This window comes from Cervus elaphus, chromosome 20 (assembly GCF_910594005.1).
Source record: "Cervus elaphus chromosome 20, mCerEla1.1, whole genome shotgun sequence".
In the NCBI taxonomy this organism is placed as follows: Eukaryota; Metazoa; Chordata; class Mammalia; order Artiodactyla; family Cervidae; genus Cervus; species Cervus elaphus.
In genome coordinates this window covers 44,657,630-44,674,722 of record NC_057834.1, presented here as the reverse complement: position 1 = coordinate 44,674,722, position 17,093 = coordinate 44,657,630, and the positions used below count along the sequence as shown (strand labels likewise).

General features: G+C 43.9%; 1 long non-coding RNA gene across 1 annotated transcript; it reads right to left on the bottom strand.

Annotated features, from left to right (window-relative positions):
• Nucleotides 1-297: 297 nt before the first annotated feature.
• Nucleotides 298-16,999, bottom strand: LOC122678093. Its single transcript, XR_006335996.1, has 3 exons — nt 16,910-16,999; nt 1,624-1,671; nt 298-1,395 (listed from the first exon to the last, which is right to left on the bottom strand). It is a non-coding gene; the product is annotated as an uncharacterized LOC122678093 (long non-coding RNA).
• Nucleotides 17,000-17,093: the final 94 nt, after the last annotated feature.

Sequence of the window (17,093 nt, the reverse complement as noted above, 5' to 3'; positions counted from 1 at the left end):
AGAGGCCTGTGTAAAGTAGGATGCAGAAAGTGTCATCTTCCTGGGGAATGAGGAGGGGCTCAGTGGGTTACAAGGGAGCCAAGGCTCTGCAGCCGCAAGGGACAGCATGCCAAGGCTCTTTAGGAAGGACACAGGAGGCCAGTGTAGAGGGCAGATGATGATTGATGGGAAATAAGGTAGTTAGACGGTCTAGAGATCTGATCTCAAAGGCATTTAAAGGACATTCTATGGAATCTGGACTTTATTCAGAGGATGAGGCAATCAGAAAAGATTTCAGGGGAGAAGACATACCACATTTGCATTTTGGAAAGATAAGCATAACAGTGTCTCACATTATTTAGGGCCAACCGCAGTTTGTAAACCTTAACCTCACAATCTTATCAGTTCCAGAGGGAGGTACAAACTTGCCCAAGATAACTCCAACAGAAGGAGCAGGAAGAGGATTTTTGGGTTTCAAGACCAGACTCTTCACCCCTACATTCTGTTACCTCTTTGACTGGAGAGTTGGAAGGCTGGGGAGGGGAGGGAAGTGGTGGGGGACAGAAGGCATCAGAGTCATGGTCAGAATAAAAGATAATGAGGCCAGAACTGAAGTGGTGGGACTGAGAACAGATAGAAAGAGATGGGGTTCAAAACCATTTAGGAAATAGGCCCTACTGGGTGTTGTGATTGATCTGATATGTAGATTAAAGGGGAGGGAGGACCAGCAGGACTCCAGAGCTCTATTCCCATAGCTGCATTTCTTTCTTGCAGGGCCGTCAGCAGTGAGAACCACAGGAAGTAAAAGGTGTGTTTGTGAGATAATTCACGGAGGACTCTCCCTACTGGGTGGTGGGTTAGACCCAGCCAGAGCTCAGGACCAGGTCTGGGCTGGAAGAAGAGACTGGGGAATCTGACAGACTGGCTAGGATGAGTGGAGGGCTGATTAGACAGTAGAGAGCTTAGGTGACAGGATGACATATGGACTTGAGTGTGAAGAGTAAGAAGTCATTGACGCCCTTTGATTAGGGAAACAACACAGTCAGCAACAGCTTTTTAAATGTCAAGCATCAAACTCAAATAGTCAAGAACCAAAACAGAACTTGATTTCCAGCCCCCATTCCAACCTGTGGTGAAAATCACACCTCAGCAAGGGTGGGCCAGCCCTGCTATGCTCGGTGTGGAGACCAGGTTCCCTGAGGCTTAGCAAGCCCTGGGGACGGGAGCTGTTGTCATGCTCCATGCTGGGGTCCCTGAGATGTCTCTGCTCCTGAGGTGTGCAGGCCCACTCCACCAGGGGCCCAGCCATATGCCCCTTGTCAAGGCTGCGATGTGTCTCCCAGTTTGGAAGTGGTGAAAGGTTGGAGGAGCTCCAGCCTGTCGCTCTTTTTCTTGTTCCTCATACGACTTTAGTGACTGAAAGATAAAAGATGAAAAGAAATGTTGGGAGATGAGATGGAGTGGGAGAGGATAATATCCTGCAGTATTATCCTGCCACATGATAAAAATCATATTTGGGGAAAGCCAGTTCACAACATGGGACAGGATCTAATGGAGTGTGGAGAGGGTGGAGGAACACAGGAACTGATTCAAAGGCCATCCCAGAAGTGGAGCCGGCCGGGGTCGTTTCTGATGTCCACTTACCTCTCATCTGATCTGCACAGCAGCTCTGTCAGGTGGTGGTCATTATCCCTGTTTTACAAATAAGGCAACCAAGAGAAGATAAACAAATCAGACCAAATCACCTGGTGGTTCAGACGGTAAGGAATCTGCCTGCAATGCCGGAGACCTGAGTTTGATCCTGGGTCAGGAAGATCCCCTGGAGAAGGAAATGGCAACCCACTCCAGTGTTCTCTCCTGTGGAATTCCATGGATGGAGAGGGATGGCGGGCTACAGTCCATGGGGTCACAAAGAGTTGAACAAGACTGAGCAGATAAGACTGAGTGACTAACACTTTCCCTTTCTCCTGGCTAGCAAACAGAAGAGCTCAAGCTTAAAAATCTCAGTCTTCTGGGAATTCCCTGGTGGTCCACTGGTTAGGACTCTGCACTTTCCCTGCGGAGGGCAGGTGTGTCCAAAAACAACAACAACAAAAAAAAGCAAAGCAAACAAAAAACTTCTGCCCTATCATGAAAACTTTTAAGAGGGAATCCGTTGTGCTTTCATCACCCACTGCTGCACATCCTGCAACATCAAGTTGCCTCTCCAGGTGCTCTAAACAGCAGAGCCTAAAGGTGCCTTTGGAGGCTCTATCTTGAGAGAAGGTCCCTCTGGGAAACAAGGCCACCCACATTCCTCCGCGCTTGGAAACGGACTTTCAACCGAGAGCTGCTTCCAACCGCAGCGCGCATCAGCCTTCCGCGAGGGTCCCCAGTGGAACTGAACTGCGAGGCGCAGTGAAAAGCCGGCTCTGACAACCGACCTCTGATTCACGCTGAATGAGTCCCTGGTACACACTGTCAGAATCTAAGAGGCAGGTGTAGCTCCCCTGACGCTTTCAATAGGAACTTGTTCATATCATGTAGCCTCTCTAGGAACATTTATTTCAAAGGAGTGGTTTATAATTTCTCATCTGTAGCAGGAGCGAGGAGGTGGATGAGGAGGAGGAAGGAGGAAGTACTGATGGGGGAGGCAGGGAAAAAGACACGATTCTCAATCAGAGCAGCGAAGATCAAAGGAGAGGGGTGATCCTCGCTTCTGGAGATGAGAGGCTGCGAGAGAATGCCAGCCAAGGTAAAGGAGAGTAAGAAATGAGATGTGGGAGATGGAGCCTTTGCTATGGAGAGAACCTGAAGAGGTTTCTATTTCCCCACAGGATAGCTGTGTTTAAGGCTCACTGGCTCCTCCCTCCTCCTCTGCAGGGACCTCGCCTTCCTCCAGGGTAGGGCTCCGGGTCCCCACCTTCCTCATCCACCATACCCTCTCCCGCCAGCCTTTCTGTTGTTTGTGTATTCCAACCCCAAAACATTCACTCACCAGGTTCATCCTTCCCGGATCGCCCTCTACCCTTCGCTCTGTCTCATTGAATCAAATTTAAGTGCCGAATACCCTGTAAGTCTGACCAAACCCTCCAGCCCCACTGGTCCCACTTGCCCACACCCCTGTTCTGTAGACTCTGAATCAGGATCACCTGGAGGGCATTTTATTTATTATTTGTTTGTTTATGTTTTTCTTTCTGTAGCCTGTTGCTAACAGAACCAACTTTGGCTTACGCTCATGTCCAACTTACTATCAGATAAAATTCAAGCTATCCCACCCCAATCCTTGTGTGCCTGGGTCACACACTAGTTTATAAATATTGTTATTAGTAACGATCAAGTTTCCAATTCACTTCAGATCCTTCCTGTTCTTCAACCAGCAGAGAAGTACAATTATATTTGGAAATGATCTGAAAACGTCTATTGTTTTACTCAAGGGTGGGCTTCCCTTGTGGCTCAGACAGTAAAGAATCGGCCTGCAATGCGGGAGACCTGGCTTCCATCCCTGGGTTGGAAAGATCCCCTGGAGGAGGGCATGGCAGCCCACTCCAGTATTCTTGCCTGGAGAATCCCTATGGACAGAGGAGCCTAGAGGGCTACAGTCCATGGGGTCGCAGAGTTGGACACAACTGAGTGAAGCACAGCACAGTACATGCTAGCCTTGCTTACTCAAGGGCATTTTAAAACACACACAGGTTTCTGGGACCCCTCAGTCTCTGATCCAGTAGGGTTGAGGTGAAGTGAAGTGAAGTGGCTCAGCCGTGTCCGATTCTTTGCGACCCCATGGACTGTAGCCTGCCAGGATCCTCAGTCCATGGGATTTTCCAGGCAAGAATACTGGAATGGGTTGCCCTTTCCTTCTCCAGGGGATCTTCCCAACCCAGGGATCGAACCCAGGTCTCCCGCATTGTAGGCAGACGCTTTACCGTCTGAGCTACCAGGGAAGCAGGGAATTTACACTGCTAACAACTTCCAAAGTGATGCTGATGCTATGTTCTGAGGACCACGAAATCTGTATTATTCATTTAGCCTTAATCATGCACTGCCTGTATTGATATCTTCATTGAGTGTGTGTATTCTGCCCCCCAGATGAAACTGTGAAGAAGTCAAAGGCAGTGATGTGGTAGGTCCTAGACTGTATCCCCCACAGTACCTTGGTGGCATACTCAGAGAGGGTACCCAAACCAATATAAATTATTAGTTGGTGTGAAGGGTTAGTATTGATTTTAGGTAAAAGTATGGAATAGGTAGTTTGGCCATAGGAACCTCCCACTTCCTCAACCTCTTTCTGTGCCACTTACTTGTCTCCCTCTAGATTGTATCAGGCCCCCAAAACGTATGCCTATCCTAAAAACCTGGAGTTCTCTGGCCTGCCCCTTAGAGTTTATAGGCAATTCTCATAAGAAGTTTGGCTGAGAAGGAAAGAAATGAGGCAGGGCAGTAGCTCAAGAGGGGTATGAGACCCAAGAGGCTTTTTATTTCATTTTATTTGTTTTAAATGAGGGAGACATGAGCTTATTTAAATACTGATGGAAAGAAGCCAGCAGAGCAGGGGAGGTGGTGGTACGGAAAAGGGAGGTATAGTGGATAAAGGGAGGTCTTTGAGAAGGAGGGTGGGTGGGATCCAGAGTATGGGGAGAAGGATTAGCTTAGACAGGAGCCGGGATATCTCTCCCATTGTGGATGGAAATAGGAAAGAATGGGTCAAGTGGTAGGAACAACGAGGCTTTAGACTCTAGCTTGTTCCTAGCTCTAACATCTCACAGTTCCATGAAATTAAATCGCTATGGTGTCAGTGGCTTAATGTGCCACCTCTCCTTGGCAAAGCTTTTTTTTTTTTTTTTTTTTTTTTTTTTAATTTTTTTATTAGTTGGAGGCTAATTACTTCACAACATTTCAGTGGGTTTTGTCATACATTGATATGAATCAGCCATAGATTTACACTTATTCCCCATCCCGATCCCCCCTCCCACCTCCCTCTTCACCCGACTCCTCTGGGTCTTCCCAGTGCACCAGGCCCGAGCACTTGTCTCATGCATCCCACCTGGGCTGGTGATCTGTTTCACCATAGATAGTATACATGCTGTTCTTTTGAAACATCCCACCCTCACATTCTCCCACAGAGTTCAAAAGTCTGTTCTGTATTTCTGTGTCTCTTTTTCTGTTTTGCATATAGGGTTATCATTACCATCTTTCTAAATTCCATATATATGTGTTAGTATGCTGTAATGTTCTTTATCTTTCTGGCTTACTTCACTCTGTATAATGGGCTCCAGTTTCATCCATCTCATTAGGACTGATTCAAATGAATTCTTTTTGACAGCTGAGTAATATTCCATGGTGTATATGTACCACAGCTCTTGGCAAAGCTTTAACCCAAAGAAATGAATCTTTCATGAGAGACTCTCAGACTATGGGAGGCCTGCCAGTAGGGCAGCAGGGCCTTCCTAGCATCCTCGAACACCTAACATCCTGCAATACAAGGGGGAACTGGAAAAATGGGGCAAATATGCCCAACTGTGACAATGTAAGACCTTGCATAAGATCACAGAGCTGAAAAATAAATAATGGAATCAGACTAGAACCCTTCTTCATTGGACGTGGCAGCTTAATGGGAATGGCCACTTAATGGGAATGAATAAGAATAGACATGGAAGTAGAAGTATTAAGAACAGCTTCTCCTTAATCCTTGGAATGAAGGCTTGTGAGGTCATACTCCATCCCAGATCCACCCATCCCTAGCCCGTCTCTGGAGCTCTGAGGAACATCTGATGGTTATAGGAATAACAAGTTACCAAATACCTCCTCTATTAAATTAGCAAAGTGCCTGCTACCTTATACTAGAACCTGGATCACAGGAAGAGGTCAATAAATGTAAGTTGTCATCGTCATCTTTCTCCTTCTTATCATCATTATCAACAACAATCACTATGTGCCAGGGCACCATGCTATGTGCTAACATATTTATTTATTTTTTAAGATGTTTCTTTATTTGTCTGCACCAGGTCTTAGTTACCACACATGGAATCTTCTGTCTTCCTTGTGGCATGTAGAATCTTCCTTGTTGTTGTGGCATGCAACTCTTAGTTGCAGCATGTGGGATCTAGTTCCCTGACCTGGCTTGGGAACATGGAGTCTTACCATTGGACCGCCAGGGAAGTCCCTACATATTTACCTATAAAGTATGTGTTTTTCCTAATTATAAAAGTAAAAGGTTGTCAGTGTTAAAAAGTTCTAACAAGAAATACATAAGAATTGAAAGAGTGGTGTGCTGCAAAGCAGGAAAGTACTGGATTCAGACCACCTGCGTTTACGTTCTGACTCTACTGATACTAGCCAGGTGATCTGGGATGTCTTACTTAACTTTTCTGTGCCTCTGTTTCTTTATTTGTTTAATAAGGGCAATAATACTTCTCATATCATAGGATTCCTGAGAAATTTAAATAAGATGTTATAAAGCACTGAGCACAGTACCTGGCATACAGTGAACAGTCACTATAACTTGGTTATTATTGATATTATTAAGGTTGCTGTTTTTAAATAAGTTCAGTTCAGTCACTCAGTCATGTCTGACTCATTGCATCTCCATGGACTGCAGAATGCCAGGCCTCCCTGTCCATCACCAACTCCCAGAGCTAACTCAAACTCATGTCCATTGAGTAGGTGATGCCATACAACCATCTCATTCTCTGCTGTCCCCTTCTCCTCCCACCTTCAATCATTCCCAGCATCAGGGTCTTTTCCAATGAGTCAGTTCTTTGCATCAGGTGGCCAAAGTATTGGAGCTTCAGCTTCAGCATCAGTCCTTCCAATGAATATTCAGGACTGATTTCCTTTAGGATGGACTGGTTAGATCTCCTTGCTGTCCAAGTTTTTAAATAAAGTTCTCCATAATTCACATCTCAGAAGTAACTACTACCTATAGCTCTTTGCGTATTTCTTCAGATTTTTTCTACCTATATCAATGTCTTTATATCTGTGTCTGTATATAATATGGGGTCCAAAATATGTAAATAATTCCACATCTCTTTGTTTGACAAATATTATAGATGATTTTCAAAACAACCCTACAAATTACATATTGATACATCATTGTGTCTATAAATGGATATCTGATGTAACCTCTCTGAAGGTTGCAACTTCATATCCCAAATGTTCAAAGGAAACTGTTGGAGGCTGAAGTATAGGGCATGGGTCCACAGCCTTTTTCTGCAAAGTGTTGGATACAAATAGTTTAGACATTTTAGGCCATGTAGTTTCTGTTGCAACTAGTTAACTCCAAGGTTGCAGTGTGAAAGCAACTGTACACAATATGTGGAGGAAAAAGGGTGGCTGTGATCCAATAAAACTGTATTAATAAAGAACAGAATTTGACTTTCATGTTATTTTCACATGTCATGAACGATTACTCTTCTTTTGATTTTTTCCCAGACCAGACATGATTTTAAAATGTAAAAGTTATCCTTAGATTGCAGGCTGTACTGCACAAAAACGCAATGGGTTGGATGTGGCCCATGGATCATAGGGAACAAACCAGCTTGTCATTCTGAAGCCTGGTTGAAAATTAGAGAGGCAGTGAAGTGTAGAAATAATATCTTAATATAACCTTCCTGCCTTCTCAGTAGGAAGTACCCTTTCCTCTGCTTGAAATGCATTATCCCACCAAATCCACTAAAATCCCACTCAAGGTTTAGATCGCATGCCACATCCTTGGTGAAATCTTCCCAAAATTCCCCTGAAGAAATCAATGCTGTTCCCCTCTCAGATTCTTAAAGCACTTCCTTTATAGTACGATGCACTGCACTTTTTCCCCCTACCAGAATCCCTACTAGGCCTCAAAGTCCTGTGAGTTCAGTTTATTTGATGAACATCTGGAACTAGTACAGTGCTTGGCAACTGAGAAGGATTGAACCAAATTACTGAGCTTCACACTCCCTCTATTTGGTGCAAGAAAAAGGAACTCATTAACACTAGTTTAGGAGGAGGGAGAGGGCCTTCCCTGTGACTCGCAGTAAAGAATCTGCCTGGAATGCAAGGGACACAGGAGACTGGGTTCCATCCCTGGGTCAGGAAGATCTCCTGGAGGAAGGCGTGACAACCCACTGCAGTATTCTTACCTGGAGAATCCCATGTCCCACAGACAGAGGAGTCTAGCAGGCTACAGTCCCTATGGTCTTGAAGAGTTGGACATGACTGAGCAGGCATGCAGTGGGTGGGGGGGGGGGGGAGGAGTGATTTAGAATCAGGAACATTTAAAGAACTTAAACTGAGGAAGCCACCATCAGAGCTAAAACCACGGTTTCCTAAGCTGACAACCAGGGATCTTCTCTCTCTCTCTCAGGCCACATGGACTCCCATCTCTACCTCTTTGACTAGGCTGATTTCATTACTTTTCTTTTTGGGGCAGTCCAGCTAGCTTCTGAGAGTTCTAATTTTAAATTTCTGGGAGAGAGAATCTTATTGGCTGGGAGCACTGGATGCATGTTATAAACAAAGTGCCGAAGATTTGCGTGGGTAGTCTAGGAGTCACTGGCCAAGAATGGAGGGAATGTGTTGGGCAGACACCTCAAAATGCCTGTGATACTTGCTGGCTTCATTTGTCTCATGATGGCTTGTGTTGTGGTTACTTGTATGCATGTCTGTCTTTTCCACTATCTAGACAGCGTTCTCCTTTAGAACAGGGACAGAGCCTCACTCATTTTCGTGTCCCCCATTTCAATACAATGTTTTGCACCCAGCATGTATTAGCAACTGCTTATTGAATTGAAAACATCACCTTCTAGTCAATCTTAAAGCATCTTTCACCTTTATGAAAGATACACATTCCATTGCTAGGTAAAAGACATGTGGCATAAAAGATAAATTTTCTTTTCCTGGCTTCATTTTTTTTTTTTTTTTAATTTTGTTAAATTGTCTTTAGCTCAGATAATTGCATTATTTCCATTCCAGGTTTTCAGAGGTCAAACAACCTCAGGTCCAGATGTACTATGAATGCAACTATAATAGTTTCAGAGCAATTATCTCCTTCCAGCTCCACAGGGAGAAGCAACTCGAACTCTGGAGCCAGACTAGCAAAAATCCTTTCATGGAGTCAGCCCAAAGTGAAGTCTAGGCCAGTGTGAGCAGAGAATTACTTAGCTGTGGCTAGTGGCCTAGGTATGTGCTGTGCTTACCACGCAAAGTCAGTTGTGTCTGACTCTTTGTGACCCCGTGGACTGTAGCCCACCAGGCTCCTCTGTCCATGGGGATTCTCCAGTCAAGAGTACTGGGGTGGTTGCCGTGTCCTCCTCCAGGGGATCTTCCCAACCCAGGGATCGAACCCAGGTCTCCAGCATTTGCAGACAGATTCTCTACTGTCTGAGCTACCAGGGAAGCCCTAGGTATAACTGCGGCCTATGCTGGCTTCTACGCAGGTCCAGGAGCAGCTGAGTGCCCCAAATCATACCTGAATCCTTCTGCCCTTTTATCAAGGCCAGGAAAGCTCAGCCTCTGCATCTGCCAAGGTCAGTCAGGAGAGGCGGCCCTTTCCTGGCTGTCTTGTAACTGCTGGAGAGTTTCTCTCCATCGTTTATTATTTCTCCTCTGATCTGCTCTCTTGAGGGAGAAATTGCCTCATTGTTTACCAAAACCAGTTGCTCCCACCGGTAGCTCTGCTGCCTCTTTCTGCTCTGATGAGCTGCAAGCTTCAGGCAGAAGTAGATCTCAGGGAAGAGGCGTTTCAGACAGTGCACGGCAGATGCACCCTGTGCTGGCTTCTGCCGTTCTTGGCTCAGCTGACATCGATTCCTAAGGCCCTTGTCAGGGTCTTCTGTGCTCCCTTCTATATCCTGGTTAGAAGGGAGAAGACTCAAGACAAAATGGCCCATCCATCCCACTAAAATACCAGTTGTATTATTACATACATACTCTGTTCATACCAGACACTCTAAGACTTTCATTGTTGGGGTGCTTAATGTAGTTCAAGGCTGATCTTTCTCCCAAGAGGATGGTATGTGGGTGTGCACATACATGGTGTCACATCTCATGAAATGCATAGAACTCCAATTTATTATTTAACCCCACTTAAATAACAATTATAAAAATCAAATACTTTGAACTCAAGCAAATCTCTGACTAGCCTTGATCACCTAATCAGACTCCTTTAAAAGCACCCATAGGTCTTTGGCAAGAATTAGAGGTTTTTCGGAAGTTTGCCTGGAGAAAGAAAAAAAATAAAATAATTGAGCTTTAAAAAGTAGTGTTAAGATCTTCAGTTCAGTCATTCAGTCATGTCTGACTCTTTGCATCTCCATGGACTGTAGCACACCAGGCTTCCCTGTCCATCACCAACTCCCAGAGCTTGCTGAAACTTATGTCCATCAAGTCAGTGATGCCATCCAACCATCTAATCCTCTGTCATCCCCTTCTCCTGCCTTCAATCTTTCCCAGCATCAGGGTCTTTTCCAATGAATCAGTTCTTCCAATCAAGTGGCCAAAGTATTGGAGCTTCAGTTTCAGGATCAGTCCTTCCAATGAATATTCAGGACTGATTTCCTTTAGGATTAACTGATTTTATTTTTTTGATTTCCTTTAGAATTGGGGGCATTTAATCTGTTGGCCACTTCCAAAATGGTTATCCTCTCAGCCTACCCACCTGTAAGTCCATTCTCCTAATTTATTGCTGTTTCAAAAGAATGAAGAAGCTGTATTCATTTGTTCTGAAGGAGCAAGGAATTTCTATTTCTCACTACAATAATGGTCTATTTTTGCCTGCCATCTCTCACCAGAGTTAAGTAATGTGAATCTCTTGTTAATACATGTATTTTAACTTTGTTCTTTAAACTAAGTTCTTTAAACATTTTTTTGGCCTGTAAAAACTGTAGTTCGCAATTTTCTGCTGCTGCTAAGTCACTTCAGTCATGTCTGACTCTGTGTGACCCCACAGACAGCAGCCCACCAGGCTCCTCTGTCCCTGGGATTCTCCAGGCAAGAATACTAGAGTGGGTTGCCATTTCCTTCTCCAATGCATGCATGCATGCTAAGTCGCTTCAGTTGTTTCTGACTCTGTGCGACCCCATGGACAACAGCCCACCAGGCTCCTCCGTCCACAGGATTCTCTAAGCAAGAGTACTGGAGTGGGTTGCCATTTCCTTCTTCATCACAATTTTCTACCCATCTCTTAAAGTTTGAGGGGAAGCATCTTATAGTTTGTGGGTTACCTGGATGCCTTATTCTTCTTTCTTCTAATCTGTAGTTTTTGACCACTGAGTGCTGTATATTGACCTGAAGCTTAACTACGAAAAGAAGATGAGGGAATTCCCTGGCGGCCCAGTAGTTAGGACTCCGTACGTCAATGCCAAGAGACTGGGTTCAATCTCTGATCAGGCAACAAAGATTCCACAAGGTGTGCAGCATGGCAAAAAAAAAAAAAAAGAGAGAGAGAGATGAAATTTAAACTAATACTTTTTCATTTCTAAAACAAGAGTTTGTCACAGTGCTTTTCTGAGATGCTTAAACTATGTTGAGGGATCTTTTCAAATAGTATTTTTAAGTAATAGTATTACTTTCTAAGATGCTCTGTATGGAAATATTTTCCCTGAGTGCTTATGTTTGCAGACTAATAGTTCAAGTGGGAAGCTAATAAAGGTAAAACAAATGATGATGCAATTAGTATGTCCTTTCAATTATCTGTGGTTCAGGAAAATCAGTGGCAAGATAGACAATATAAAAGAACAGTAAAGAGCAAGAGCTTTGGATCAAACAGAACTGGGTTTTGGGCCCCTTATGTTTATAAGCTGTATGACCTTGGGCAAAACATTTAATCTCAGCAGTCTGTAAAATGAGAACTAATATAACATCTAACATTTGTTGATTACTTTTTATGTGCTGGGCACTGGGCTAATTATGTCACGTGCATTCATTATCTCATTTCCTCCTCAAAATAATCCTATGAGGAAGATGCTATTAATATGCTCATTTATAAATGAAGAAACTGAAACTCAGAAAGGTTGAGTAATTTTTACAGAATCACAGAGTGGCAGAGTTTGTAACTCAATGCCATGTCTGGCTCTAGAGGCCAAGTACATAAACCATACTATGTTGTGTCCCTGTAGTACAACTCTTCTCATAAGGTGAGTTATGAGGATTAAATGAGGTAATGCATGGGAAGAGCATGCCTGGTCATAGTTAGTACTCTTATATTCATATTACATATTACTGCATATTAGCAACTAAAATTTGTATTTGTTTTTGTTGTTTAGCTGCTAAGTTGTGTCCAACACTTTGGCGACCCCATGGATTGTAGCCCACCAGGCTCCTCTGTCCATGGGATTTTCCAGGCAAGAACACTGGAGTGGGCTGCCATTTCCTTCTCCAGGGGATCTTCCCAACCCAGGGATTTAACACTATCTCCTACACTGGCAAGCATATTCTTTACCATTGAGTCACCCCTCTTTATTAAGCTCACTGATATTGTAGCTCATTACTTCATGATGCCAAGTGAAGGATCATAAAACTGTGGCTCAGAAAGGTTAAAAGACTTGGCCAAGTTCATTTAGCTTATAAGCACACTGAAACACGAACTCAGATCTTTTCATTCCAGAACACAGAAACCTCACTGTCTTTTAATTTTGGGGGGGGGTATATTTTTATATAATTAATTTAAATTATTATTAGAAGAGGTGGCTATTTCCAGATTGAGTTCTAAGCTTTCCTGCCTCTAAATTGCTGCTTTATCTTGGTAAATCTTGAAAATTCCTCTGTTTCTTACACTTTATGCCATCTTTTGTTGTTGTTCAGTTGCTAAACTGTGTCCGATTCTTTGCAACCCCATGGACTGAAGCATGCCATGCCTCCCTATCCCTCACCATCTCCCAGAGTTTGCCCAAGTTCATGTCCATTGCCATCTTTTAGTGCCCCTTTATCTTCTCTTGCTCTGAGCGACCTCCAGATCAGGCCTTCCATACATTAAGGAGTCCTCTAAATTCTAAAACTATCTACCTACTCCCCTCTCATCTTTCCACTTCATCCTCTAATCTAAATGGCTATTGGGAGCTTCCCTGGTGTTCTGTGGTTAAGAATCCACCTTAGAATGCAGGGGAGACAGGTTCGATCCCTGGTCCAGGAGGATCCCACATGCCTTGGAGCAACTAAGCCTGAGTGCCACAACAACTGAAGCCCACACACTCTAGAGCCCGTGCTTAGCAACAAGAGAAGCCACTCTAATGAGAAGCCCGCATACCGCAATGAAGAGCAGCCCCTGCTAGCTGCAACTAGAGAAAGCCTGCATAAAGCAAAAAACACCCAACACAGCCAAACAGTAAAATAAATAAATATTAAGCAAAGACCCAACACAGCCAAACAATAAAACAAATAAATATTAAGCAGCTATTGGATATGAACTAAGGGTTTGGAGGAAAGCAGATTAATAAAATAATTCACATTGAAGTATAAGAAGTTGACTTCCCTTATCCCTGCTAGAGGTTTGCTTTTTTAAAAGATTATTAGTTTTAGAGTCACAGACATAGAGATCAGACTTGTGGTTGTCAAGGAAGAGGAGGGGAGGGAGATGGATGGACTGGGAATTTGGGGTTGGTAGATGCAAACTATTACATTTAGAATGGATAAACAACAAGGAACTACTGTATAGCACAGGGAACTATAATCTCCTGGGATAAACCATAATAGAAAAAAGTATATTTAAAAAAGAATGTATACATGTGTAAAACTGAGTCACCTTGCGGAACAACACTGTAAATCAACACTTCAATTTTTTAAAAATATTATTAGTTGTGCATGTACATTCATCTTGCAGTGAAACAAAATAAAGTGAAAATAGCTGCTATGTAGAAGGTAGTTTGGAAGTGATGTGCCATAATACGGAGAGACCAAGCCAACAAGTGTCTTTCTTGCCCAATCCTTTCATGCCACCAACCTCTCCAGTACACATATATACACACGCATCCAGACACACATCATATCAGCTACCTTGGCTGCTAATCTTTTCCTCATCAAATGGACGGTTATTAGAATGATGGCATTTCAGCACTGGAGAGGGTTGTAAAGCTAATGTCATTAGTTCATTATATAATTGAGGAAACCAAGCTCAGATACAAGGGCCTGGTGAGTGGTAGAAGAGGCACTAGGTCTTCTACCCAAAAGTCTAGGGTATTTTCTTCTACAATCCATGCTTAGCATTCAGAAGTCTCGCAAAATAAACTCAGGAACACTCATTGACCTTGCTCACTTATCCACTTGGATTGTCTTTTCTTTCTTTGGACTTGGTAGGTAGAAGTCATCACTGCTGGAGGCAAGATAATCTGACCTGCTCTTCCTGCCAATATGTTCTGACCCAGAGGCTGGAGAGTCTCTGTCCTCTACCAAGAGGAGCTGTGGAGGAATTCGAAAACTGGGGCTGTCTGGGGGCCCTGGTACATGCTTTTTGCTTCATTAGCTACTCATGGAGATCATAGGATTATTACTGCCTCTCTCCCCTTTCTATCACTGAGCAGTTAGATTTTTCACTCTCATTATTGAAACTACTCTTTTCACTTCTTCAGCAGTATCAGCAGAGTGGGGGAGAGCATGGTCTCTGGGGAGGCAGGCTGCCTGGGGCCATAGGTCAGCTAGCACTTCCTGACTGAGTGAACTCAGCCTGTTACTGAACCTTTGTGCCTCAGCTTCTTCATCTGGAAAACAGGAACAATAATAGTGTATACCTTATGGGGTTGTGTAATATGTACCTGCTCATTACATGTTACCAATTGTCACCGTCAATATTACCATCAACAACTTGTGGATGTTTTCAGTTTGCTTTGTACATTTTTTAAGAAAGGGAAGCCTTTCTGGTCTTAGCTGCCTTTCTCTGTTGCCTGGCAATCAGTAAATCATACAGTTATTAAGGTCAAGCTGACCCTTTATGCAATTCTTGCCTAGAAGGCCTCATTGTATATAGTGAGTCACCACCGCTTAGACGTGGATGGTGAGTCAGTAGTCTCTTAAGGAGAGGTCAGAAGGTCTCCTGGCTCAAAGTGAGAGGATCCAAACTTAGCTCTGGGGTGCAGAAAGAAACAGGGCACTTTTATGGCTGAGTGGACTTGGGGTGCCATGGAGAACATGTGTTACCCAGATCAGAGGATATAAATTGATGGGTAAATGCTGGAGCTTTAAAACCACACAGACCTGAGTCTGATTTCAGCTCCATCTCTATTTTGCTGTGTGACTTCCAGCAAGTTATTTAGCCTCTCTGTGCTTCATTTTTTGTCATCTGTAAATAGAGATGGTCTTAATAGAAGTGACTTCATGGTATGAATGCTTGGAAAATGCTGAGAATCAAGTAAATACTCAATCCAAAGGAATTATTTTCATTATCATCATGAAAGTGAATCAGAACAGACAGTTAAAAGGATCTGCCATAACGGAGAAAGGGAAAAGGTAGTAGGAACAAGGATGTGTCTGATGTGGTGAGTTTTACGTAGTGACAAGCCATTTAGCTAGTTTTTTTTTAAAAAAAATTTATTTATTTATTGGCTGTGCTGGGACTTCTTTTGCTGTGTGGGCTTTTCTCTACTTGTGGTAAGCAAGGGCTAGTCTCTAGATGTGGTGTGCTGGCTTCTCATTGCAGTGGCTTCCCTTGTTGTGGAGCACCGGCTCTAGGGCTTGCAGGCTTCAGTAGTTGCTGCCTGTGGGCTCCGTAGTTGCGACTCCCCAGCTCTACAACGTAGCTCAATAGTTGTGGTGCACAGTTGCTCCAAGGATCAGAGGTCGAACCCGTGTTTCCTGCATTGGCAGGCGGATTCTTTACCTCTGAGCCACCAGGGAAGCCTTTAGCTAGTTTTAAATGTAAAAAGTCATAACTTAGCCCTTATTGCACCCCAGCAAAGGAATGAGTGATGTGTTTTCACATAATTTGCATGTTGTAGAGGAGGAGTCAGAGGACTAGAGTATAAGCGACCTTTCTGCAAAACCACAGATCTGGCAGCTCCAGTTAGGAGCTGAGCTCCCGTTCAGATCCTGCCTGTAGAAGGGTAACCATCCCAGCTCTAGCAAAGGAGACCTTATCAGGTTCATAACTCCACAAGAGGCTAAAAATACGAATGTCACATAATCATCCTGTCCTTCTTCTTGATCTCAACTGGCTCTCCTGATTTCATGCCATCTGCAAATTTGCACATCCTTTGTGCTTCTTTTTGCTCACATTTTATGCCTTCTTTTGCCATCTCATTTACTCGGCATGTTTCAATCTCTGGGTTTCCATTTTTCTTCTTCCTTTCTCATGCACTGTTTTTTTTTTCTCCCTCCTCTCTTTCTCTTCCCTCCTTTACACCCCCACCTTCCTCCTCCCTCCACACCAATCAAATTCCTGCTAGCTTCTTGCCATATTCATTATTCTACCTCATTCCCCCTTCATTCCTCGAAAACAGCTCACAGAGACTCACCCTTCCCCCCTCCAACTCGCAATGCCCACCCTCCATAAATTCCAGCAGCCTGGCAATCAGTAACTTTCGCATCACACTTCACAGCTCTCAGAGTTTACACTACTTGTTACTATTCTCCTTGCTACCGCTCTCTAGGGTTTCTGCAAAAAAAAAAAAAAATCCACTTAAAAATATCTTAGGTACAAGTTGAACCCACAGTTAAGTTTACTCGCACATTTACACATTTCCTGGTTTTATTTTAACTAGTGGTTCAGGTTTAGGCTCCATTATGCAGTGAAGAAAGACTAGCTCCATAGGGAACACTTTTTTTTTTTTTTTCCTACTATGAAGAAGAAAACCATCTAAACATTTCAACAGAAACCCCAGCCCTGGGTCCACCCACTCTTATCTCCCCACTCCCCCAAGCTGCAGCTGATGGGCCGCCGCTTGTTCCTTTGTGGAGTCATTGATTTCACTGTTTCTGGAGCTCAGCTGCCTCCCAGTGTGTGTCTGTGTGCACACGTGTGTGGCCACTGCTGTTTTTGCAGGGGGCTCACCTCTCTTCTGCCATTTTACCAGGACACAGGAGGCGGCTCTCCGTCTCTCTCTCTCTTTCTCTCCCTGCCCCCAACTCAGCCTAGGCTTTTTCCTGTCTCTTAACTCCACCAGTGCAGCAGCAACTAGCTGAGCTGCTTGCGTGAGAGAGCGAGAGAGAGAGTGTGTGTGTGTGTGTGTGTGTGT